The sequence below is a fragment of the Taudactylus pleione genome, unplaced genomic scaffold (assembly GCF_031769625.1).
Source record: "Taudactylus pleione unplaced genomic scaffold, aTauple2 ptg000117l, whole genome shotgun sequence".
Classification (NCBI taxonomy): Eukaryota; Metazoa; Chordata; class Amphibia; order Anura; family Myobatrachidae; genus Taudactylus; species Taudactylus pleione.
Genome location: NW_028284519.1, coordinates 7,977,501 through 8,001,958, shown reverse-complemented (window position 1 = coordinate 8,001,958; position 24,458 = coordinate 7,977,501). Strand labels below are relative to the sequence as shown.

General features: G+C 33.0%; 19 non-coding genes across 19 annotated transcripts; 17 read left to right on the top strand and 2 right to left on the bottom strand.

The window, feature by feature from the left end:
* Positions 1-312: 312 nt before the first annotated feature.
* TRNAT-UGU (transfer RNA threonine (anticodon UGU)) lies at positions 313-385 on the bottom strand. Its single transcript has one exon. It is a non-coding gene; the product is annotated as a tRNA-Thr (tRNA).
* A 1,247-nt stretch (positions 386-1,632) lies between these two features.
* On the bottom strand, positions 1,633-1,705 carry TRNAT-UGU (transfer RNA threonine (anticodon UGU)). The gene has a single exon. It is a non-coding gene; the product is annotated as a tRNA-Thr (tRNA).
* Positions 1,706-2,639: 934 nt separating this feature from the next.
* On the top strand, positions 2,640-2,712 carry TRNAT-UGU (transfer RNA threonine (anticodon UGU)). The gene has a single exon. It is a non-coding gene; the product is annotated as a tRNA-Thr (tRNA).
* A 1,247-nt stretch (positions 2,713-3,959) lies between these two features.
* Positions 3,960-4,032, top strand: TRNAT-UGU (transfer RNA threonine (anticodon UGU)). The gene has a single exon. It is a non-coding gene; the product is annotated as a tRNA-Thr (tRNA).
* A 1,247-nt stretch (positions 4,033-5,279) lies between these two features.
* Positions 5,280-5,352, top strand: TRNAT-UGU (transfer RNA threonine (anticodon UGU)). Its single transcript has one exon. It is a non-coding gene; the product is annotated as a tRNA-Thr (tRNA).
* A 1,247-nt stretch (positions 5,353-6,599) lies between these two features.
* Positions 6,600-6,672, top strand: TRNAT-UGU (transfer RNA threonine (anticodon UGU)). The gene has a single exon. It is a non-coding gene; the product is annotated as a tRNA-Thr (tRNA).
* A 1,247-nt stretch (positions 6,673-7,919) lies between these two features.
* On the top strand, positions 7,920-7,992 carry TRNAT-UGU (transfer RNA threonine (anticodon UGU)). Its single transcript has one exon. It is a non-coding gene; the product is annotated as a tRNA-Thr (tRNA).
* Positions 7,993-9,239: 1,247 nt separating this feature from the next.
* TRNAT-UGU (transfer RNA threonine (anticodon UGU)) lies at positions 9,240-9,312 on the top strand. Its single transcript has one exon. It is a non-coding gene; the product is annotated as a tRNA-Thr (tRNA).
* A 1,247-nt stretch (positions 9,313-10,559) lies between these two features.
* TRNAT-UGU (transfer RNA threonine (anticodon UGU)) lies at positions 10,560-10,632 on the top strand. Its single transcript has one exon. It is a non-coding gene; the product is annotated as a tRNA-Thr (tRNA).
* A 1,247-nt stretch (positions 10,633-11,879) lies between these two features.
* On the top strand, positions 11,880-11,952 carry TRNAT-UGU (transfer RNA threonine (anticodon UGU)). The gene has a single exon. It is a non-coding gene; the product is annotated as a tRNA-Thr (tRNA).
* A 1,914-nt stretch (positions 11,953-13,866) lies between these two features.
* Positions 13,867-13,939, top strand: TRNAT-UGU (transfer RNA threonine (anticodon UGU)). Its single transcript has one exon. It is a non-coding gene; the product is annotated as a tRNA-Thr (tRNA).
* A 1,235-nt stretch (positions 13,940-15,174) lies between these two features.
* On the top strand, positions 15,175-15,247 carry TRNAT-UGU (transfer RNA threonine (anticodon UGU)). The gene has a single exon. It is a non-coding gene; the product is annotated as a tRNA-Thr (tRNA).
* A 1,228-nt stretch (positions 15,248-16,475) lies between these two features.
* Positions 16,476-16,548, top strand: TRNAT-UGU (transfer RNA threonine (anticodon UGU)). The gene has a single exon. It is a non-coding gene; the product is annotated as a tRNA-Thr (tRNA).
* Positions 16,549-17,648: 1,100 nt separating this feature from the next.
* On the top strand, positions 17,649-17,721 carry TRNAT-UGU (transfer RNA threonine (anticodon UGU)). The gene has a single exon. It is a non-coding gene; the product is annotated as a tRNA-Thr (tRNA).
* Positions 17,722-18,826: 1,105 nt separating this feature from the next.
* TRNAT-UGU (transfer RNA threonine (anticodon UGU)) lies at positions 18,827-18,899 on the top strand. Its single transcript has one exon. It is a non-coding gene; the product is annotated as a tRNA-Thr (tRNA).
* A 1,103-nt stretch (positions 18,900-20,002) lies between these two features.
* On the top strand, positions 20,003-20,075 carry TRNAT-UGU (transfer RNA threonine (anticodon UGU)). The gene has a single exon. It is a non-coding gene; the product is annotated as a tRNA-Thr (tRNA).
* A 1,100-nt stretch (positions 20,076-21,175) lies between these two features.
* TRNAT-UGU (transfer RNA threonine (anticodon UGU)) lies at positions 21,176-21,248 on the top strand. Its single transcript has one exon. It is a non-coding gene; the product is annotated as a tRNA-Thr (tRNA).
* A 1,105-nt stretch (positions 21,249-22,353) lies between these two features.
* On the top strand, positions 22,354-22,426 carry TRNAT-UGU (transfer RNA threonine (anticodon UGU)). Its single transcript has one exon. It is a non-coding gene; the product is annotated as a tRNA-Thr (tRNA).
* Positions 22,427-23,529: 1,103 nt separating this feature from the next.
* TRNAT-UGU (transfer RNA threonine (anticodon UGU)) lies at positions 23,530-23,602 on the top strand. Its single transcript has one exon. It is a non-coding gene; the product is annotated as a tRNA-Thr (tRNA).
* Positions 23,603-24,458: the final 856 nt, after the last annotated feature.

The following is a 24,458-nucleotide window of genomic DNA, read 5'->3' as shown; positions in this document are numbered from 1 at the left end:
GCTCCATAGCTTTCAATGCTCTTTTTAAAGTTAAATAATTGGAAATCTCTTATATTTATTTTATAATGATGGTGAATAACCATGCTGGGAGTTTCAGTTTGAAGGAAATTGGTCCAATAAAAGAAAACACAAATGTTTTCAAATATGCTCTTGAAACCAGTCAATAGGTTAGACTGAATGCGATATGTGTCTTTCCAATTTGGCTATACAAGTGTGTATTCATCATCTTCTCATTTAGCATACTAAAGCAGACTATTGCAATATAGGTTGCTGCAAATTAAGTTTTAGCAGGAGTAACAATAATGACGCATTAGGCCCCAGTGAGATTTGAACTCACAACCTCTGGTTTACAAGACCAGTGCTCTAACCCCTAGGCTATGGAGCCACTTGGTTAAGTTATTTTATACACATTTTGGTGTCTGATTGAGGATGGAAATTGATATACAGCAAATTTCAAATCTTTTCTGGTAAATGTACTTTTTTCAATTACAATTGTTGTGTTTATGGTCATCTTAAGGTTCTTCAAGATTGCATCAAGACAGTCACATAAAATTGGCAAAGTAGTTGTAGTCATCTATAATGGACTAGGAATGTATTACATTACTTCTTAACGAGCTGTAGGAGAGAGGCCAGGTTAGCATAAAACAAAATATTTAATCCTCCTGCCTTATAAAGGAACACTTCAACTTTGGTTTTCATTATACTTTAGCACTAATATGACAATTAAAAATGTAGGCTTATGTATACTGTTTTCATTCTCTTGGTTTTATTTATTGTGATGTTGAATCCTTTTCAAATGGCCTATTCTGATATATATGCAATATCTATAATTGAGGCATACCTGGGAGACACTTTGAATCAAATTATTTAAATGCATTTTAAAATGAGCTGTTTTATGTTAGTGTGGTGTGTACATAATAGAGATCCAAAATTGGTCATACTTTCCATGGCTTTCCAACTTTAGGATCCATAGGGTAGAATTATTTGAAAATGTTAAATCCGGACATCTTTATAGAGTTATTTGTAGTCATTAGTGGTCATTACCCTGAGTGTGCTTGCACGTGTAGAGTATATATGCTTACATGTTCAAATCAGCCTTCAGTTATATCTATTGGCACCTATATTCAAAATATTGGTATCAATTGCACAAGATGAAATCTGCTCTATGCAATGCAATCTTGAAGAACCTTAAGATGACCATAAACACAACAATTGTAATTGAAAAAAGTACATTTACCAGAAAAGATTAGAAATTTGCTGTATATCAATTTCCATCCTCAACCAGACACCAAAATGTGTATAACATAACTTAACCAAGTGGCTCCATAGCTTTAAATGCTCTTTTTAAAGTTAAATAATTGGAAATCTCTTATATTTATTTTATAATGATGGTGAATAACCATGCTGGGAGTTTCAGTTTGAAGGAAATTGGTCCAATAAAAGAAAACACAAATGTTTTCAAATATGCTCTTGAAACCAGTCAATAGGTTAGACTGAATGCGATATGTGTCTTTCCAATTTGGCTATACAAGTGTGTATTCATCATCTTCTCATTTAGCATACTAAAGCAGACTATTGCAATATAGGTTGCTGCAAATTAAGTTTTAGCAGGAGTAACAATAATGACGCATTAGGCCCCAGTGAGATTTGAACTCACAACCTCTGGTTTACAAGACCAGTGCTCTAACCCCTAGGCTATGGAGCCACTTGGTTAAGTTATTTTATACACATTTTGGTGTCAGATTGAGGATGGAAATTGATATACAGCAAATTTCAAATCTTTTCTGGTAAATGTACTTTTTTCAATTACAATTGTTGTGTTTATGGTCATCTTAAGGTTCTTCAAGATTGCATTGCATAGAGCAGATTTCATCTTGTGCAATTGATACCAATATTTTGAATATAGGTGCCAATAGATATAACTGAAGGCTGATTTGAACATGTAAGCATATATACTCTACACGTGCAAGCACACTCAGGGTAATGACCACTAATGACTACAAATAACTCTATAAAGATGTCCGGCTTTAACATTTTGAAATAATTCTACCCTATTGATCCTAAAGTTGGAAAGCCATGGAAAGTATGACCAATTTTGGATCTCTATTATGTACACACCACAATAACATAAAACAGCTCATTTTAAAATGCATTTAAATAATTTGATTCAAAGTGTCTCCCAGGTATGCCTCAATTATAGATATTGCATATATATCAGATTAGGCCATTTGAAAAGGATTCAACATCACAATAAATAGAACCAAGAGAATGAAAACAGTATACATAAGCCTACATTTTTAATTGTCATATTAGTGCTAAAGTATAATGAAAGCCAAAGTTGAAGTGTTCCTTTATAAGGCAGGAGGATTAAATATTTTGTTTTATGCTAACCTGGCCTCTCTCCTACAGCTCGTTAAGAAGTAAAGTAATACATTCCTAGTCCATTATAGATGACTACAACTACTTTGCCAATTTTATGTGACTGTCTTGATGCAATCTTGAAGAACCTTAAGATGACCATAAACACAACAATTGTAATTGAAAAAAGTACATTTACCAGAAAAGATTTGAAATTTGCTGTATATCAATTTCCATCCTCAATCAGACACCAAAATGTGTATAAAATAACTTAACCAAGTGGCTCCATAGCCTAGGGGTTAGAGCACTGGTCTTGTAAACCAGAGGTTGTGAGTTCAAATCTCACTGGGGCCTAATGCGTCATTATTGTTACTCCTCCTAAAACTTAATTTGCAGCAACCTATATTGCAATAGTCTGCTTTAGTATGCTAAATGAGAAGATGATGAATACACACTTGTATAGCCAAATTGGAAAGACACATATCGCATTCAGTCTAACCTATTGACTGGTTTCAAGAGCATATTTGAAAACATTTGTGTTTTCTTTTATTGGACCAATTTCCTTCAAACTGAAACTCCCAGCATGGTTATTCACCATCATTATAAAATAAATATAAGAGATTTCCAATTATTTAACTTTAAAAAGAGCATTTAAAGCTATGGAGCCACTTGGTTAAGTTATGTTATACACATTTTGGTGTCTGGTTGAGGATGGAAATTGATATACAGCAAATTTCAAATCTTTTCTGGTAAATGTACTTTTTTCAATTACAATTGTTGTGTTTATGGTCATCTTAAGGTTCTTCAAGATTGCATTGCATAGAGCAGATTTCATCTTGTGCAATTGATACCAATATTTTGAATATAGGTGCCAATAGATATAACTGAAGGCTGATTTGAACATGTAAGCATATATACTCTACACGTGCAAGCACACTCAGGGTAATGACCACTAATGACTACAAATAACTCTATAAAGATGTCCGGATTTAATTTTTTCAAATAATTCTACCCTATGGATCCTAAAGTTGGAAAGCCATGGAAAGTATGACCAATTTTGGATCTCTATTATGTACACACCACACTAACATAAAACAGCTCATTTTAAAATGCATTTAAATAATTTGATTCAAAGTGTCTCCCAGGTATGCCTCAATTATAGATATTGCATATATATCAGAATAGGCCATTTGAAAAGGATTCAACATCACAATAAATAAAACCAAGAGAATGAAAACAGTATACATAAGCCTACATTTTTAATTGTCATATTAGTGCTAAAGTATAATGAAAACCAAAGTTGAAGTGTTCCTTTATAAGGCAGGAGGATAAAATCTTTTGTTTTATGTTAACCTGGACTCTCTCCTACAGCTCGTTAAGAAGTAAAGTAATACATTCCTAGTCCATTATAGATGACTACAACTACTTTGCCAATTTTATGTGACTGTCTTGATGCAATCTTGAAGAACCTTAAGATGACCATAAACACAACAATTGTAATTGAAAAAAGTACATTTACCAGAAAAGATTTGAAATTTGCTGTATATCAATTTCCATCCTCAATCAGACACCAAAATGTGTATAAAATAACTTAACCAAGTGGCTCCATAGCCTAGGGGTTAGAGCACTGGTCTTGTAAACCAGAGGTTGTGAGTTCAAATCTCACTGGGGCCTAATGCGTCATTATTGTTACTCCTGCTAAAACTTAATTTGCAGCAACCTATATTGCAATAGTCTGCTTTAGTATGCTAAATGAGAAGATGATGAATACACACTTGTATAGCCAAATTGGAAAGACACATATCGCATTCAGTCTAACCTATTGACTGGTTTCAAGAGCATATTTGAAAACATTTGTGTTTTCTTTTATTGGACCAATTTCCTTCAAACTGAAACTCCCAGCATGGTTATTCACCATCATTATAAAATAAATATAAGAGATTTCCAATTATTTAACTTTAAAAAGAGCATTTAAAGCTATGGAGCCACTTGGTTAAGTTATGTTATACACATTTTGGTGTCTGGTTGAGGATGGAAATTGATATACAGCAAATTTCAAATCTTTTCTGGTAAATGTACTTTTTTCAATTACAATTGTTGTGTTTATGGTCATCTTAAGGTTCTTCAAGATTGCATTGCATAGAGCAGATTTCATCTTGTGCAATTGATACCAATATTTTGAATATAGGTGCCAATAGATATAACTGAAGGCTGATTTGAACATGTAAGCATATATACTCTACACGTGCAAGCACACTCAGGGTAATGACCACTAATGACTACAAATAACTCTATAAAGATGTCCGGATTTAATTTTTTCAAATAATTCTACCCTATGGATCCTAAAGTTGGAAAGCCATGGAAAGTATGACCAATTTTGGATCTCTATTATGTACACACCACACTAACATAAAACAGCTCATTTTAAAATGCATTTAAATAATTTGATTCAAAGTGTCTCCCAGGTATGCCTCAATTATAGATATTGCATATATATCAGAATAGGCCATTTGAAAAGGATTCAACATCACAATAAATAAAACCAAGAGAATGAAAACAGTATACATAAGCCTACATTTTTAATTGTCATATTAGTGCTAAAGTATAATGAAAACCAAAGTTGAAGTGTTCCTTTATAAGGCAGGAGGATAAAATCTTTTGTTTTATGTTAACCTGGACTCTCTCCTACAGCTCGTTAAGAAGTAAAGTAATACATTCCTAGTCCATTATAGATGACTACAACTACTTTGCCAATTTTATGTGACTGTCTTGATGCAATCTTGCAGAACCTTAAGATGACCATAAACACAACAATTGTAATTGAAAAAAGTACATTTACCAGAAAAGATTTGAAATTTGCTGTATATCAATTTCCATCCTCAATCAGACACCAAAATGTGTATAAAATAACTTAACCAAGTGGCTCCATAGCCTAGGGGTTAGAGCACTGGTCTTGTAAACCAGAGGTTGTGAGTTCAAATCTCACTGGGGCCTAATGCGTCATTATTGTTACTCCTGCTAAAACTTAATTTGCAGCAACCTATATTGCAATAGTCTGCTTTAGTATGCTAAATGAGAAGATGATGAATACACACTTGTATAGCCAAATTGGAAAGACACATATCGCATTCAGTCTAACCTATTGACTGGTTTCAAGAGCATATTTGAAAACATTTGTGTTTTCTTTTATTGGACCAATTTCCTTCAAACTGAAACTCCCAGCATGGTTATTCACCATCATTATAAAATAAATATAAGAGATTTCCAATTATTTAACTTTAAAAAGAGCATTTAAAGCTATGGAGCCACTTGGTTAAGTTATGTTATACACATTTTGGTGTCTGGTTGAGGATGGAAATTGATATACAGCAAATTTCAAATCTTTTCTGGTAAATGTACTTTTTTCAATTACAATTGTTGTGTTTATGGTCATCTTAAGGTTCTTCAAGATTGCATTGCATAGAGCAGATTTCATCTTGTGCAATTGATACCAATATTTTGAATATAGGTGCCAATAGATATAACTGAAGGCTGATTTGAACATGTAAGCATATATACTCTACACGTGCAAGCACACTCAGGGTAATGACCACTAATGACTACAAATAACTCTATAAAGATGTCCGGATTTAACATTTTCAAATAATTCTACCCTATGGATCCTAAAGTTGGAAAGCCATGGAAAGTATGACCAATTTTGGATCTCTATTATGTACACACCACACTAACATAAAACAGCTCATTTTAAAATGCATTTAAATAATTTGATTCAAAGTGTCTCCCAGGTATGCCTCAATTATAGATATTGCATATATATCAGAATAGGCCATTTGAAAAGGATTCAACATCACAATAAATAAAACCAAGAGAATGAAAACAGTATACATAAGCCTACATTTTTAATTGTCATATTAGTGCTAAAGTATAATGAAAACCAAAGTTGAAGTGTTCCTTTATAAGGCAGGAGGATTAAATATTTTGTTTTATGCTAACCTGGCCTCTCTCCTACAGCTCGTTAAGAAGTAAAGTAATACATTCCTAGTCCATTATAGATGACTACAACTACTTTGCCAATTTTATGTGACTGTCTTGATGCAATCTTGAAGAACCTTAAGATGACCATAAACACAACAATTGTAATTGAAAAAAGTACATTTACCAGAAAAGATTTGAAATTTGCTGTATATCAATTTCCATCCTCAATCAGACACCAAAATGTGTATAAAATAACTTAACCAAGTGGCTCCATAGCCTAGGGGTTAGAGCACTGGTCTTGTAAACCAGAGGTTGTGAGTTCAAATCTCACTGGGGCCTAATGCGTCATTATTGTTACTCCTGCTAAAACTTAATTTGCAGCAACCTATATTGCAATAGTCTGCTTTAGTATGCTAAATGAGAAGATGATGAATACACACTTGTATAGCCAAATTGGAAAGACACATATCGCATTCAGTCTAACCTATTGACTGGTTTCAAGAGCATATTTGAAAACATTTGTGTTTTCTTTTATTGGACCAATTTCCTTCAAACTGAAACTCCCAGCATGGTTATTCACCATCATTATAAAATAAATATAAGAGATTTCCAATTATTTAACTTTAAAAAGAGCATTTAAAGCTATGGAGCCACTTGGTTAAGTTATGTTATACACATTTTGGTGTCTGGTTGAGGATGGAAATTGATATACAGCAAATTTCAAATCTTTTCTGGTAAATGTACTTTTTTCAATTACAATTGTTGTGTTTATGGTCATCTTAAGGTTCTTCAAGATTGCATTGCATAGAGCAGATTTCATCTTGTGCAATTGATACCAATATTTTGAATATAGGTGCCAATAGATATAACTGAAGGCTGATTTGAACATGTAAGCATATATACTCTACACGTGCAAGCACACTCAGGGTAATGACCACTAATGACTACAAATAACTCTATAAAGATGTCCGGATTTAATTTTTTCAAATAATTCTACCCTATGGATCCTAAAGTTGGAAAGCCATGGAAAGTATGACCAATTTTGGATCTCTATTATGTACACACCACACTAACATAAAACAGCTCATTTTAAAATGCATTTAAATAATTTGATTCAAAGTGTCTCCCAGGTATGCCTCAATTATAGATATTGCATATATATCAGAATAGGCCATTTGAAAAGGATTCAACATCACAATAAATAAAACCAAGAGAATGAAAACAGTATACATAAGCCTACATTTTTAATTGTCATATTAGTGCTAAAGTATAATGAAAACCAAAGTTGAAGTGTTCCTTTATAAGGCAGGAGGATAAAATCTTTTGTTTTATGTTAACCTGGACTCTCTCCTACAGCTCGTTAAGAAGTAAGGTAATACATTCCTAGTCCATTATAGATGACTACAACTACTTTGCCAATTTTATGTGACTGTCTTGATGCAATCTTGAAGAACCTTAAGATGACCATAAACACAACAATTGTAATTGAAAAAAGTACATTTACCAGAAAAGATTTGAAATTTGCTGTATATCAATTTCCATCCTCAATCAGACACCAAAATGTGTATAAAATAACTTAACCAAGTGGCTCCATAGCCTAGGGGTTAGAGCACTGGTCTTGTAAACCAGAGGTTGTGAGTTCAAATCTCACTGGGGCCTAATGCGTCATTATTGTTACTCCTGCTAAAACTTAATTTGCAGCAACCTATATTGCAATAGTCTGCTTTAGTATGCTAAATGAGAAGATGATGAATACACACTTGTATAGCCAAATTGGAAAGACACATATCGCATTCAGTCTAACCTATTGACTGGTTTCAAGAGCATATTTGAAAACATTTGTGTTTTCTTTTATTGGACCAATTTCCTTCAAACTGAAACTCCCAGCATGGTTATTCACCATCATTATAAAATAAATATAAGAGATTTCCAATTATTTAACTTTAAAAAGAGCATTGAAAGCTATGGAGCCACTTGGTTAAGTTATGTTATACACATTTTGGTGTCTGGTTGAGGATGGAAATTGATATACAGCAAATTTCAAATCTTTTCTGGTAAATGTACTTTTTTCAATTACAATTGTTGTGTTTATGGTCATCTTAAGGTTCTTCAAGATTGCATTGCATAGAGCAGATTTCATCTTGTGCAATTGATACCAATATTTTGAATATAGGTGCCAATAGATATAACTGAAGGCTGATTTGAACATGTAAGCATATATACTCTACACGTGCAAGCACACTCAGGGTAATGACCACTAATGACTACAAATAACTCTATAAAGATGTCCGGATTTAACATTTTCAAATAATTCTACCCTATGGATCCTAAAGTTGGAAAGCCATGGAAAGTATGACCAATTTTGGATCTCTATTATGTACACACCACACTAACATAAAACAGCTCATTTTAAAATGCATTTAAATAATTTGATTCAAAGTGTCTCCCAGGTATGCCTCAATTATAGATATTGCATATATATCAGAATAGGCCATTTGAAAAGGATTCAACATCACAATAAATAAAACCAAGAGAATGAAAACAGTATACATAAGCCTACATTTTTAATTGTCATATTAGTGCTAAAGTATAATGAAAACCAAAGTTGAAGTGTTCCTTTATAAGGCAGGAGGATAAAATCTTTTGTTTTATGTTAACCTGGACTCTCTCCTACAGCTCGTTAAGAAGTAAAGTAATACATTCCTAGTCCATTATAGATGACTACAACTACTTTGCCAATTTTATGTGACTGTCTTGATGCAATCTTGAAGAACCTTAAGATGACCATAAACACAACAATTGTAATTGAAAAAAGTACATTTACCAGAAAAGAGTTGAAATTTGCTGTATATCAATTTCCATCCTCAATCAGACACCAAAATGTGTATAAAATAACTTAACCAAGTGGCTCCATAGCCTAGGGGTTAGAGCACTGGTCTTGTAAACCAGAGGTTGTGAGTTCAAATCTCACTGGGGCCTAATGCGTCATTATTGTTACTCCTGCTAAAACTTAATTTGCAGCAACCTATATTGCAATAGTCTGCTTTAGTATGCTAAATGAGAAGATGATGAATACACACTTGTATAGCCAAATTGGAAAGACACATATCGCATTCAGTCTAACCTATTGACTGGTTTCAAGAGCATATTTGAAAACATTTGTGTTTTCTTTTATTGGACCAATTTCCTTCAAACTGAAACTCCCAGCATGGTTATTCACCATCATTATAAAATAAATATAAGAGATTTCCAATTATTTAACTTTAAAAAGAGCATTGAAAGCTATGGAGCCACTTGGTTAAGTTATGTTATACACATTTTGGTGTCTGGTTGAGGATGGAAATTGATATACAGCAAATTTCAAATCTTTTCTGGTAAATGTACTTTTTTCAATTACAATTGTTGTGTTTATGGTCATCTTAAGGTTCTTCAAGATTGCATTGCATAGAGCAGATTTCATCTTGTGCAATTGATACCAATATTTTGAATATAGGTGCCAATAGATATAACTGAAGGCTGATTTGAACATGTAAGCATATATACTCTACACGTGCAAGCACACTCAGGGTAATGACCACTAATGACTACAAATAACTCTATAAAGATGTCCGGATTTAACATTTTCAAATAATTCTACCCTATGGATCCTAAAGTTGGAAAGCCATGGAAAGTATGACCAATTTTGGATCTCTATTATGTACACACCACACTAACATAAAACAGCTCATTTTAAAATGCATTTAAATAATTTGATTCAAAGTGTCTCCCAGGTATGCCTCAATTATAGATATTGCATATATATCAGAATAGGCCATTTGAAAAGGATTCAACATCACAATAAATAAAACCAAGAGAATGAAAACAGTATACATAAGCCTACATTTTTAATTGTCATATTAGTGCTAAAGTATAATGAAAACCAAAGTTGAAGTGTTCCTTTATAAGGCAGGAGGATAAAATCTTTTGTTTTATGTTAACCTGGACTCTCTCCTACAGCTCGTTAAGAAGTAAAGTAATACATTCCTAGTCCATTATAGATGACTACAACTACTTTGCCAATTTTATGTGACTGTCTTGATGCAATCTTGAAGAACCTTAAGATGACCATAAACACAACAATTGTAATTGAAAAAAGTACATTTACCAGAAAAGATTTGAAATTTGCTGTATATCAATTTCCATCCTCAATCAGACACCAAAATGTGTATAAAATAACTTAACCAAGTGGCTCCATAGCCTAGGGGTTAGAGCACTGGTCTTGTAAACCAGAGGTTGTGAGTTCAAATCTCACTGGGGCCTAATGCGTCATTATTGTTACTCCTGCTAAAACTTAATTTGCAGCAACCTATATTGCAATAGTCTGCTTTAGTATGCTAAATGAGAAGATGATGAATACACACTTGTATAGCCAAATTGGAAAGACACATATCGCATTCAGTCTAACCTATTGACTGGTTTCAAGAGCATATTTGAAAACATTTGTGTTTTCTTTTATTGGACCAATTTCCTTCAAACTGAAACTCCCAGCATGGTTATTCACCATCATTATAAAATAAATATAAGAGATTTCCAATTATTTAACTTTAAAAAGAGCATTTAAAGCTATGGAGCCACTTGGTTAAGTTATGTTATACACATTTTGGTGTCTGGTTGAGGATGGAAATTGATATACAGCAAATTTCAAATCTTTTCTGGTAAATGTACTTTTTTCAATTACAATTGTTGTGTTTATGGTCATCTTAAGGTTCTTCAAGATTGCATTGCATAGAGCAGATTTCATCTTGTGCAATTGATACCAATATTTTGAATATAGGTGCCAATAGATATAACTGAAGGCTGATTTGAACATGTAAGCATATATACTCTACACGTGCAAGCACACTCAGGGTAATGACCACTAATGACTACAAATAACTCTATAAAGATGTCCGGATTTAACATTTTCAAATAATTCTACCCTATGGATCCTAAAGTTGGAAAGCCATGGAAAGTATGACCAATTTTGGATCTCTATTATGTACACACCACACTAACATAAAACAGCTCATTTTAAAATGCATTTAAATAATTTGATTCAAAGTGTCTCCCAGGTATGACTCAATTATAGATATTGCATATATATCAGATTAGACCATTTGAAAAGGATTCAACATCACAATAAATAGAACCAAGAGAATGAAAACAGTATACATAAGCCTACATTTTTAATTGTCATATTAGTGCTAAAGTATAATGAAAGCCAAAGTTGAAGTGTTCCTTTATAAGGCAGGAGGATTAAATATTTTGTTTTATGCTAACCTGGCCTCTCTCCTACAGCTCGTTAAGAAGTAAAGTAATACATTCCTAGTCCATTATAGATGACTACAACTACTTTGCCAATTTTATGTGACTGTCTTGATGCAATCTTGAAGAACCTTAAGATGACCATAAACACAACAATTGTAATTGAAAAAAGTACATTTACCAGAAAAGATTTGAAATTTGCTGTATATCAATTTCCATCCTCAATCAGACACCAAAATGTGTATAAAATAACTTAACCAAGTGGCTCCATAGCCTAGGGGTTAGAGCACTGGTCTTGTAAACCAGAGGTTGTGAGTTCAAATCTCACTGGGGCCTAGTGCGTCATTATTGTTACTCCTGCTAAAACTTAATTTGCAGCAACCTATATTGCAATAGTCTGCTTTAGTATGCTAAATGAGAAGATGATGAATACACACTTGTATAGCCAAATTGGAAAGACACATATCGCATTCAGTCTAACCTATTGACTGGTTTCAAGAGCATATTTGAAAACATTTGTGTTTTCTTTTATTGGACCAATTTCCTTCAAACTGAAACTCCCAGCATGGTTATTCACCATCATTATAAAATAAATATAAGAGATTTCAAATTATTTAACTTTAAAAAGAGCATTTAAAGCTATGGAGCCACTTGGTTAAGTTATGTTATACACATTTTGGTGTCTGGTTGAGGATGGAAATTGATATACAGCAAATTTCAAATCTTTTCTGGTAAATGTACTTTTTTCAATTACAATTGTTGTGTTTATGGTCATCTTAAGGTTCTTCAAGATTGCATTGCATAGAGCAGATTTCATCTTGTGCAATTGATACCAATATTTTGAATATAGGTGCCAATAGATATAACTGAAGGCTGATTTGAACATGTAAGCATATATACTCTACACGTGCAAGCACACTCAGGGTAATGACCACTAATGACTACAAATAACTCTATAAAGATGTCCGGATTTAACATTTTCAAATAATTCTACCCTATGGATCCTAAAGTTGGAAAGCCATGGAAAGTATGACCAATTTTGGATCTCTATTATGTACACACCACACTAACATAAAACAGCTCATTTTAAAATGCATTTAAATAATTTGATTCAAAGTGTCTCCCAGGTATGCCTCAATTATAGATATTGCATATATATCAGATTAGGCCATTTGAAAAGGATTCAACATCACAATAAATAGAACCAAGAGAATGAAAACAGTATACATAAGCCTACATTTTTAATTGTCATATTAGTGCTAAAGTATAATGAAAACCAAAGTTGAAGTGTTCCTTTATAAGGCAGGAGGATTAAATATTTTGTTTTATGTTAACCTGGCCTCTCTCCTACAGCTCGTTAAGAAGTAAAGTAATACATTCCTAGTCCATTATAGATGACTACAACTACTTTGCCAATTTTATGTGACTGTCTTGATGCAATCTTGAAGATTCTTCAAGATTGCATTGCATAGAGCAGATTTCATCTTGTGCAATTGATACCAATATTTTGAATATAGGTGCCAATAGATATAACTGAAGGCTGATTTGAACATGTAAGCATATATACTCTAAACGTGCAAGCACACTCAGGGTAATGACCACTAATGACTACAAATAACTCTATAAAGATGTCCGGATTTAACATTTTCAAATAATTCTACCCTATGGATCCTAAAGTTGGAAAGCCATGGAAAGTATGACCAATTTTGGATCTCTATTATGTACACACCACACTAACATAAAACAGCTCATTTTAAAATGCATTTAAATAATTTGATTCAAAGTGTCTCCCAGGTATGCCTCAATTATAGATATTGCATATATATCAGAATAGGCCATTTGAAAAGGATTCAACATCACAATAAATAAAACCAAGAGAATGAAAACAGTATATATAAGCCTACATTTTTAATTGTCATATTAGTGCTAAAGTATAATGAAAACCAAAGTTGAAGTGTTCCTTTATAAGGCAGGAGGATAAAATCTTTTGTTTTATGTTAACCTGGACTCTCTCCTACAGCTCGTTAAGAAGTAAAGTAATACATTCCTAGTCCATTATAGATGACTACAACTACTTTGCCAATTTTATGTGACTGTCTTGATGCAATCTTGAAGAACCTTAAGATGACCATAAACACAACAATTGTAATTGAAAAAAGTACATTTACCAGAAAAGATTTGAAATTTGCTGTATATCAATTTCCATCCTCAACCAGACACCAAAATGTGTATATAATAACTTAACCAAGTGGCTCCATAGCTCAGGGGTTAGAGCACTGTTCTTGTAAACCAGGGGTCGTGAGTTCAAATCTCACTGGGGCCTAATGTGTCATTATTGTTTGTGCTGCTAAAACTTAATTTGCAGCAACCTATATTGCAATAGTCTGCTTTAGTATGCTAAATGAGAAGATGATGTATAGCCAAATTGGAAAGACACATATCGCATTCAGTCTAACCTATTGACTGGTTTCAAGAGCATATTTGAAAACATTTGTGTTTTCTTTTATTGGACCAATTTCCTTCAAACTGAAACTCCCAGCATGGTTATTCACCATCATTATAAAATAAATATAAGAGATTTCCAATTATTTAACTTTAAAAAGAGCATTTAAAGCTATGGAGCCACTTGGTTAAGTTATGTTATACACATTTTGGTGTCTGGTTGAGGATGGAAATTGATATACAGCAAATTTCAAATCTTTTCTGGTAAATGTACTTTTTTCAATTACAATTGTTGTGTTTATGGTCATCTTAAGGTTCTTCAAGATTGCATTGCATAGAGCAGATTTCATCTTGTGCAATTGATACCAATATTTTGAACATAGGTGTCAATAGATATAACTGAAGGCTGATTTGAACATGTAAGCATATATACTCTACACGTGCAAGCACACTCAGGGTAATGACCACTAATGACTACAAATAACTCTATAAAGATGTCCGGATTTAACATTTTCAAATAATTCTACCCTATGGATCCTAAAGTTGGAAAGCCATGGAAAGTATGACCAATTTTGGATCTCTATTATGTACACACCACACTAACATAAAACAGCTCATTTTAAAATGCATTTAAATAATTTGATTCAAAGTGTCTCCCAGGTATGCCTCAATTATAGATATTGCATATATATCAGAATAGGCCATTTGAAAAGGATACAACATCACAATAAATAGAACCAAGAGAATGAAAACAGTATACATAAGCCTACATTTTTAATTGTCATATTAGTTCTAAAGTATAATGAAAACCAAAGTTGAAGTGTTCCTTTATAAGGCAGGAGGATTAAATGTTTTGTTTTATGTTAACCTGGCCTCTCTCCTACAGCTCGTTAAGAAGTAAAGTAATACATTCCTAGTCCATTATAGATGACTACAACTACTTTGCCAATTTTATGTGACTGTCTTGATGCAATCTTGAAGAACCTTAAGATGACCATAAACACAACAATTGTAATTGAAAAAAGAACATTTACCAGAAAAGTTTTGAAATTTGCTGTATATCAATTTCCATCCTCAACCAGACACCAAAATGTGTATAAAATAACTTAACCAAGTGGCTCCATAGCTCAGGGGTTAGAGCGCTGGTCTTGTAAACCAGGGGTCGTGAGTTCAAATCTCACTGGGGCCTAATGTGTCATTATTGTTTCTGCTGCTAAAACTTAATTTGCAGCAACCTATATTGCAATAGTCTGCTTTAGTATGCTAAATGAGAAGATGATGTATAGCCAAATTGGAAAGACACATATCGCATTCAGTATTGACTGGTTTCAAGAGCATATTTGAAAACATTTGTGTTTTCTTTTATTGGACCAATTTCCTTCAAACTGAAACTCCCAGCATGGTTATTCACCATCATTATAAAATAAATATAAGAGATTTCCAATTATTTAACTTTAAAAAGAGCATTTAAAGCTATGGAGCCACTTGGTTAAGTTATGTTATACACATTTTGGTGTCTGGTTGAGGATGGAAATTGATATACAGCAAATTTCAAATCTTTTCTGGTAAATGTACTTTTTTCAATTACAATTGTTGTGTTTATGGTCATCTTAAGGTTCTTCAAGATTGCATTGCATAGAGCAGATTTCATCTTGTGCAATTGATACCAATATTTTGAATATAGGTGCCAATAGATATAACTGAAGGCTGATTTGAACATGTAAGCATATATACTCTACACGTGCAAGCACACTCAGGGTAATGATCACTAATGACTACAAATAACTCTATAAAGATGTCCGGATTTAACATTTTGAAATAATTCTACCCTATTGATCCTAAAGTTGGAAAGCCATGGAAAGTATGACCAATTTTGGATCTCTATTATGTACACACCACAATAACATAAAACAGCTCATTTTAAAATGCATTTAAATAATTTGATTCAAAGTGTCTCCCAGGTATGCCTCAATTATAGATATTGCATATATATCAGATTAGACCATTTGAAAAGGATTCAACATCACAATAAATAGAACCAAGAGAATGAAAACAGTATATATAAGCCTACATTTGTAATTGTCATATTAGTGCTAAAGTATAATGAAAACAAAAGTTGAAGTGTTCCTTTATAAGGCAGGAGGATAAAATCTTTTGTTTTATGTTAACCTGGCCTCTCTCCTACAGCTCGTTAAGAAGTAAAGTAGTACATTCCTAGTCCATTATAGATGACTACAACTACTTTGCCAATTTTATGTGACTGTCTTGATGCAATCTTGACGAACCTTAAGATGACCATAAACACAACAATTGTAATTGAAAAAAGTACATTTACCAGAAAAGATTTAAAATTTGCTGTATATCATTTTCCATCCTCAACCAGACACCAAAATGTGTATAAAATAACTTAAACAAGTGGCTCCATAGCTCAGGGGTTAGAGCACTGGTCTTGTAAACCAGGGGTCGTGAGTTCAAATCTCACTGGGGCCTAATGTCTCATTATTGTTACTCCTGCTAAAACTTAAGTTGCAGCAACCTATATTGCAATACTCTGCTTTAGTAGGCTAAATAAGATGATGAATACACTTGTATATCCAAATTGGAAAGACACATATCGCATTCAGTCTAACCTATGGACTGGTTTCAAGAGCATATTTGAAAACATTTGTGTATTCTTTTATTGGACCAATTTCCTTCAAACTGAAAGTCCCAGCATGGTTATTCACCATCATTATAAAATAAACATTAGAGATTTCCAATTATTTAACTTTAAAAAGAGCAGTTAAAGCACATATCAACATGCATTGCATAGAGCAGATTTCATCTTGCGCAATTGATACCAATATTTTGAACATAGGTGCCAATAGATATAACTGATGGCTGATTTGAACATGTAAGCATATATACTCTACACGTGCAAGCACACTCAGGGAAATTACCACTAATGACTACAAATAATTCTATAAAGATGTCCGGCTATAACATTTTGAAATAATTCCACCCTATGGATCCTTAAGTTGGAAAGCCATGGAAAGTATGACCAATTGTGGATCTCTATTATGTACACACCACACTAACATAAAACAGCTCATTTTAAAATGCATTTAAATAATTTGATTTAAAGTGTCTCCCAGGTATGCCTCAATTATAGATATTGCATATATATCAGAATAGGCCATTTGAAAAGGATTCAACATCACAATAAATAGAACCAAGAGAATGAAAACAGTATACATAAGCCTACATTTTTAATTGTCATATTAGTGCTAAAGTATAATGAAAACCAAAGTTGAAGTGTTCCTTTATAAGGCAGGAGGATAAAATCTTTTGTTTTATGTTAACCTGGCCTCTCTCCTACAGCTCGTTAAGAAGTAAAGTAATACATTCCTAGTCCATTATAGATGACTACAACTACTTTGCCAATTTTATGTGACTGTTTTGATGCAATCTTGAAGAACCTTAAGATGACCATAAACACAACAATTGTAATTGAAAAAAGTACATTTACCAGAAAAGATTTGAAATTTGCTGTATATCAATTTCCATCCTCAACCAGACACCAAAATGTGTATAAAATAACTTAACAAAGTGGCTCCATAGCTCAGGGGTTAGCGCACTGGTCTTGTAAACCAGGGGTCGTGAGTTCAAATCTCACTGGGGCCTAATGTCTCATTATTGTTACTCCTGCTAAAACTTAAGTTGCAGCAACCTATATTGCAATACTCTGCTTTAGTATGCTAAATGAGAAGATGATGAATACACTTGTATATCCAAATTGGAAAGACACATATCGCATTCAGTCTAACCTATGGACTATTTTCAAGAGCATATTTGAAAACATTTGTGTATTCTTTTATTGGACCAATTTCCTTCAAACTGAAACTCCCAGCATGGTTATTCACCATCATTATAAAATAAACATTAGAGATTTCCAATTATTTAACTTTAAAAAGAGCAGTTAAAGCACATATCAACATGCATTGCATAGAGCAGATTTCATCTTGCGCAATTGATACCAATATTTTGAACATAGGTGCCAATAGATATAACTGATGGCTGATTTGAACATGTAAGCATATATACTCTACACGTGCAAGCACACTCAGGGTAATGACCACTAATGACTACAAATAACTCTATAAAGATGTCCGGCTATAACATTTTGAAATAATTCCACCCTATGGATCCTAAAGTTGGAAAGCCATGGAAAGTATGACCAATTTTGGATCTCTATTATGTACACACCACAATAACATAAAACAGCTCATTTTAAAATGCATTTAAATAATTTGATTCAAAGTGTCTCCCAGGTATGCCTCAATTATAGATATTGCATATATATATCTGAATAGGCTATTTGAAAAGGATTCAACATCACAATAAATAGAACCAAGAGAATGAAAACAGTATACATAAGCCTACATTTTTAATTGTCATATTAGTGCTAAAGTATAATGAAAACCAAAGTTGAAGTGTTCCTTTATAAGGCAGGAGGATAAAATCTTTTGTTTTATGTTAACCTGGCCTCTCTCCTACAGCTCGTTAAGAAGTAAAGTAATACATTCCTAGTCCATTATAGATGACTACAACTACTTTGCCAATTTTATGTGACTGTTTTGATGCAATCTTGAAGAACCTTAAGATGACCATAAACACAACAATTGTAATTGAAAAAAGTACATTTACCAGAAAAGATTTGAAATTTGCTGTATATCATTTTCCATCCTCAACCAGACACCAAAATGTGTATAAAATAACTTAACCAAGTGGCTCCATAGCTCAGGGGTTAGAGCACTGGTCTTGTAAACCAGGGTTCGTGAGTTCAAATCTCACTGGGGCCTAATGTCTCATTATTGTTACTCCTGCTAAAACTTAAGTTGCAGCAACCTATATTGCAATACTCTGCTTTAGTATGCTAAATGAGAAGATGATGAATACACTTGTATATCCAAATTTGAAAGACACATATCGCATTCAGTCTAACCTATGGACTGGTATCAAGAGCATATTTGAAAACATTTGTGTTTTCTTTTATTGGACCAATTTCCTTCAAACTGAAACTCCCAGCATGGTTATTCACCATCATTATAAAATAAACATTAGAGATTTCCAATTATTTAACTTTAAAAAGAGCAGTTAAAGCACATATCAACATGCATTGCATAGAGCAGATTTCATCTTGCGCAATTGATACCAATATTTTGAACATAGGTGCCAATAGATATAACTGATGGCTGATTTGAACATGTAAGCATATATACTCTACACGTGCAAGCACACTCAGGGAAATTACCACTAATGACTACAAATAATTCTATAAAGATGTCCGGCTATAACATTTTGAAATAATTCCACCCTATGGATCCTTAAGTTGGAAAGCCATGGAAAGTATGACCAATTTTGGATCTCTATTATGTACACACCACAATAACATAAAACAGCTCATTTTAAAATGCATTTAAATAATTTGATTCAAAGTGTCTCCCAGGTATGCCTCAATTATAGATATTGCATATATATCAGAATAGGCCATTTGAAAAGGATTCAACATCACAATAAATAGAACCAAGAGAATGAAAACAGTATACATAAGCCTACATTTTTAATTGTCATATTAGTGCTAAAGTATAATGAAAACCAAAGTTGAAGTGTTCCTTTATAAGGCAGGAGGATAAAATCTTTTGTTTTATGTTAACCTGGCCTCTCTCCTACAGCTCGTTAAGAAGTAAAGTAATACATTCCTAGTCCATTATAGATGACTACAACTACTTTGCCAATTTTATGTGACTGTTTTGATGCAATCTTGAAGAACCTTAAGATGACCATAAACACAACAATTGTAATTGAAAAAAGTACATTTACCAGAAAAGATTTGAAATTTGCTGTATATCAATTTCCATCCTCAACCAGACACCAAAATGTGTATAAAAAAACTTAACAAAGTGGCTCCATAGCTCAGGGGTTAGCGCACTGGTCTTGTAAACCAGGGGTCGTGAGTTCAAATCTCACTGGGGCCTAATGTCTCATTATTGTTACTCCTGCTAAAACTTAAGTTGCAGCAACCTATATTGCAATACTCTGCTTTAGTAGGCTAAATAAGATGATGAATACACTTGTATATCCAAATTGGAAAGACACATATCGCATTCAGTCTAACCTATGGACTGGTTTCAAGAGCATATTTGAAAACATTTGTGTATTCTTTTATTGGACCAATTTCCTTCAAACTGAAAGTCCCAGCATGGTTATTCACCATCATTATAAAATAAACATTAGAGATTTCCAATTATTTAACTTTAAAAAGAGCAGTTAAAGCACATATCAACATGCATTGCATAGAGCAGATTTCATCTTGCGCAATTGATACCAATATTTTGAACATAGGTGCCAATAGATATAACTGATGGCTGATTTGAACATGTAAGCATATATACTCTACACGTGCAAGCACACTCAGGGAAATTACCACTAATGACTACAAATAATTCTATAAAGATGTCCGGCTATAACATTTTGAAATAATTCCACCCTATGGATCCTTAAGTTGGAAAGCCATGGAAAGTATGACCAATTGTGGATCTCTATTATGTACACACCACACTAACATAAAACAGCTCATTTTAAAATGCATTTAAATAATTTGATTTAAAGTGTCTCCCAGGTATGCCTCAATTATAGATATTGCATATATATCAGAATAGGCCATTTGAAAAGGATTCAACATCACAATAAATAGAACCAAGAGAATGAAAACAGTATACATAAGCCTACATTTTTAATTGTCATATTAGTGCTAAAGTATAATGAAAACCAAAGTTGAAGTGTTCCTTTATAAGGCAGGAGGATAAAATCTTTTGTTTTATGTTAACCTGGCCTCTCTCCTACAGCTCGTTAAGAAGTAAAGTAATACATTCCTAGTCCATTATAGATGACTACAACTACTTTGCCAATTTTATGTGACTGTTTTGATGCAATCTTGAAGAACCTTAAGATGACCATAAACACAACAATTGTAATTGAAAAAAGTACATTTACCAGAAAAGATTTGAAATTTGCTGTATATCAATTTCCATCCTCAACCAGACACCAAAATGTGTATAAAATAACTTAACAAAGTGGCTCCATAGCTCAGGGGTTAGCGCACTGGTCTTGTAAACCAGGGGTCGTGAGTTCAAATCTCACTGGGGCCTAATGTCTCATTATTGTTACTCCTGCTAAAACTTAAGTTGCAGCAACCTATATTGCAATACTCTGCGTTAGTATGCTAAATGAGAAGATGATGAATACACTTGTATATCCAAATTGGAAAGACACATATCGCATTCAGTCTAACCTATGGACTATTTTCAAGAGCATATTTGAAAACATTTGTGTATTCTTTTATTGGACCAATTTCCTTCAAACTGAAACTCCCAGCATGGTTATTCACCATCATTATAAAATAAACATTAGAGATTTCCAATTATTTAACTTTAAAAAGAGCAGTTAAAGCACATATCAACATGCATTGCATAGAGCAGATTTCATCTTGCGCAATTGATACCAATATTTTGAACATAGGTGCCAATAGATATAACTGATGGCTGATTTGAACATGTAAGCATATATACTCTACACGTGCAAGCACACTCAGGGTAATGACCACTAATGACTACAAATAATTCTATAAAGATGTCCGGCTATAACATTTTGAAATAATTCCACCCTATGGATCCTAAAGTTGGAAAGCCATGGAAAGTATGACCAATTTTGGATCTCTATTATGTACACACCACAATAACATAAAACAGCTCATTTTAAAATGCATTTAAATAATTTGATTCAAAGTGTCTCCCAGGTATGCCTCAATTATAGATATTGCATATATATATCTGAATAGGCTATTTGAAAAGGATTCAACATCACAATAAATAGAACCAAGAGAATGAAAACAGTATACATAAGCCTACATTTTTAATTGTCATATTAGTGCTAAAGTATAATGAAAACCAAAGTTGAAGTGTTCCTTTATAAGGCAGGAGGATAAAATCTTTTGTTTTATGTTAACCTGGCCTCTCTCCTACAGCTCGTTAAGAAGTAAAGTAATACATTCCTAGTCCATTATAGATGACTACAACTACTTTGCCAATTTTATGTGACTGTTTTGATGCAATCTTGAAGAACCTTAAGATGACCATAAACACAACAATTGTAATTGAAAAAAGTACATTTACCAGAAAAGATTTGAAATTTGCTGTATATCATTTTCCATCCTCAACCAGACACCAAAATGTGTATAAAATAACTTAACCAAGTGGCTCCATAGCTCAGGGGTTAGAGCACTGGTCTTGTAAACCAGGGTTCGTGAGTTCAAATCTCACTGGGGCCTAATGTCTCATTATTGTTACTCCTGCTAAAACTTAAGTTGCAGCAACCTATATTGCAATACTCTGCTTTAGTATGCTAAATGAGAAGATGATGAATACACTTGTATATCCAAATTTGAAAGACACATATCGCATTCAGTCTAACCTATGGACTGGTATCAAGAGCATATTTGAAAACATTTGTGTTTTCTTTTATTGGACCAATTTCCTTCAAACTGAAACTCCCAGCATGGTTATTCACCATCATTATAAAATAAACATTAGAGATTTCCAATTATTTAACTTTAAAAAGAGCAGTTAAAGCACATATCAACATGCATTGCATAGAGCAGATTTCATCTTGCGCAATTGATACCAATATTTTGAACATAGGTGCCAATAGATATAACTGATGGCTGATTTGAACATGTAAGCATATATACTCTACACGTGCAAGCACACTCAGGGAAATTACCACTAATGACTACAAATAATTCTATAAAGATGTCCGGCTATAACATTTTGAAATAATTCCACCCTATGGATCCTTAAGTTGGAAAGCCATGGAAAGTATGACCAATTTTGGATCTCTATTATGTACACACCACACTAACATAAAACAGCTCATTTTAAAATGCATTTAAATAATTTGATTCAAAGTGTCTCCCAGGTATGCCTCAATTATAGATATTGCATATATATCAGAATAGGCCATTTGAAAAGGATTCAACATCACAATAAATAGAACCAAGAGAATGAAAACAGTATACATAAGCCTACATTTTTAATTGTCATATTAGTGCTAAAGTATAATGAAAACCAAAGTTGAAGTGTTCCTTTATAAGGCAGGAGGATAAAATCTTTTGTTTTATGTTAACCTGGCCTCTCTCCTACAGCTCGTTAAGAAGTAAAGTAATACATTCCTAGTCCATTATAGATGACTACAACTACTTTGCCAATTTTATGTGACTGTTTTGATGCAATCTTGAAGAACCTTAAGATGACCATAAACACAACAATTGTAATTGAAAAAAGTACATTTACCAGAAAAGATTTGAAATTTGCTGTATATCAATTTCCATCCTCAACCAGACACCAAAATGTGTATAAAAAAACTTAACAAAGTGGCTCCATAGCTCAGGGGTTAGCGCACTGGTCTTGTAAACCAGGGGTCGTGAGTTCAAATCTCACTGGGGCCTAATGTCTCATTATTGTTACTCCTGCCAAAACTTAAGTTGCAGCAACCTATATTGCAATACTCTGCTTTAGTATGCTAAATGAGAAGATGATGAATACACTTGTATATCCAAATTGGAAAGACACATATCGCATTCAGTCTAACCTATGGACTGGCATCAAGAGCATATTTGAAAACATTTGTGTTTTCTTTTATTGGACCAATTTCCTTCAAACTGAAACTCCCAGCATGGTTATTCACCATCATTATAAAATAAATATAAGAGATTTCCAATTATTTAACTTTAAAAAGAGCATTTAAAGCACATATCAACATGCATTGCATAGAGCAGATTTAATCTTGAGCAATTGATACCGTTATTTTGAACATAGGTGCCAATAAATATAACTGAAGGCTGATTTGAACATGTAAGCATATATACTCTACACGTGCAAGCACACTCAGGGAAATTACCACTAATGACTACAAATAATTCTATAAAGATGTCCGGCTATAACATTTTGAAATAATTCCACCCTATGGATCCTTAAGTTGGAAAGCCATGGAAAGTATGACCAATTTTGGATCTCTATTATGTACACACCACACTAACATAAAACAGCTCATTTTAAAATGCATTTAAATAATTTGATTCAAAGTGTCTCCCAGGTATGCCTCAATTATAGATATTGCATATATATCAGAAAAGGCCATTTGAAAAGGATTCAACATCACAATAAATAGAACCAAGAGAATGAAAACAGTATACATAAGCCTACATTTTTAATTGTCATATTAGTGCTAAAGTATAATGAAAACCAAAGTTGAAGTGTTCCTTTATAAGGCAGGAGGATAAAATCTTTTGTTTTATGTTAACC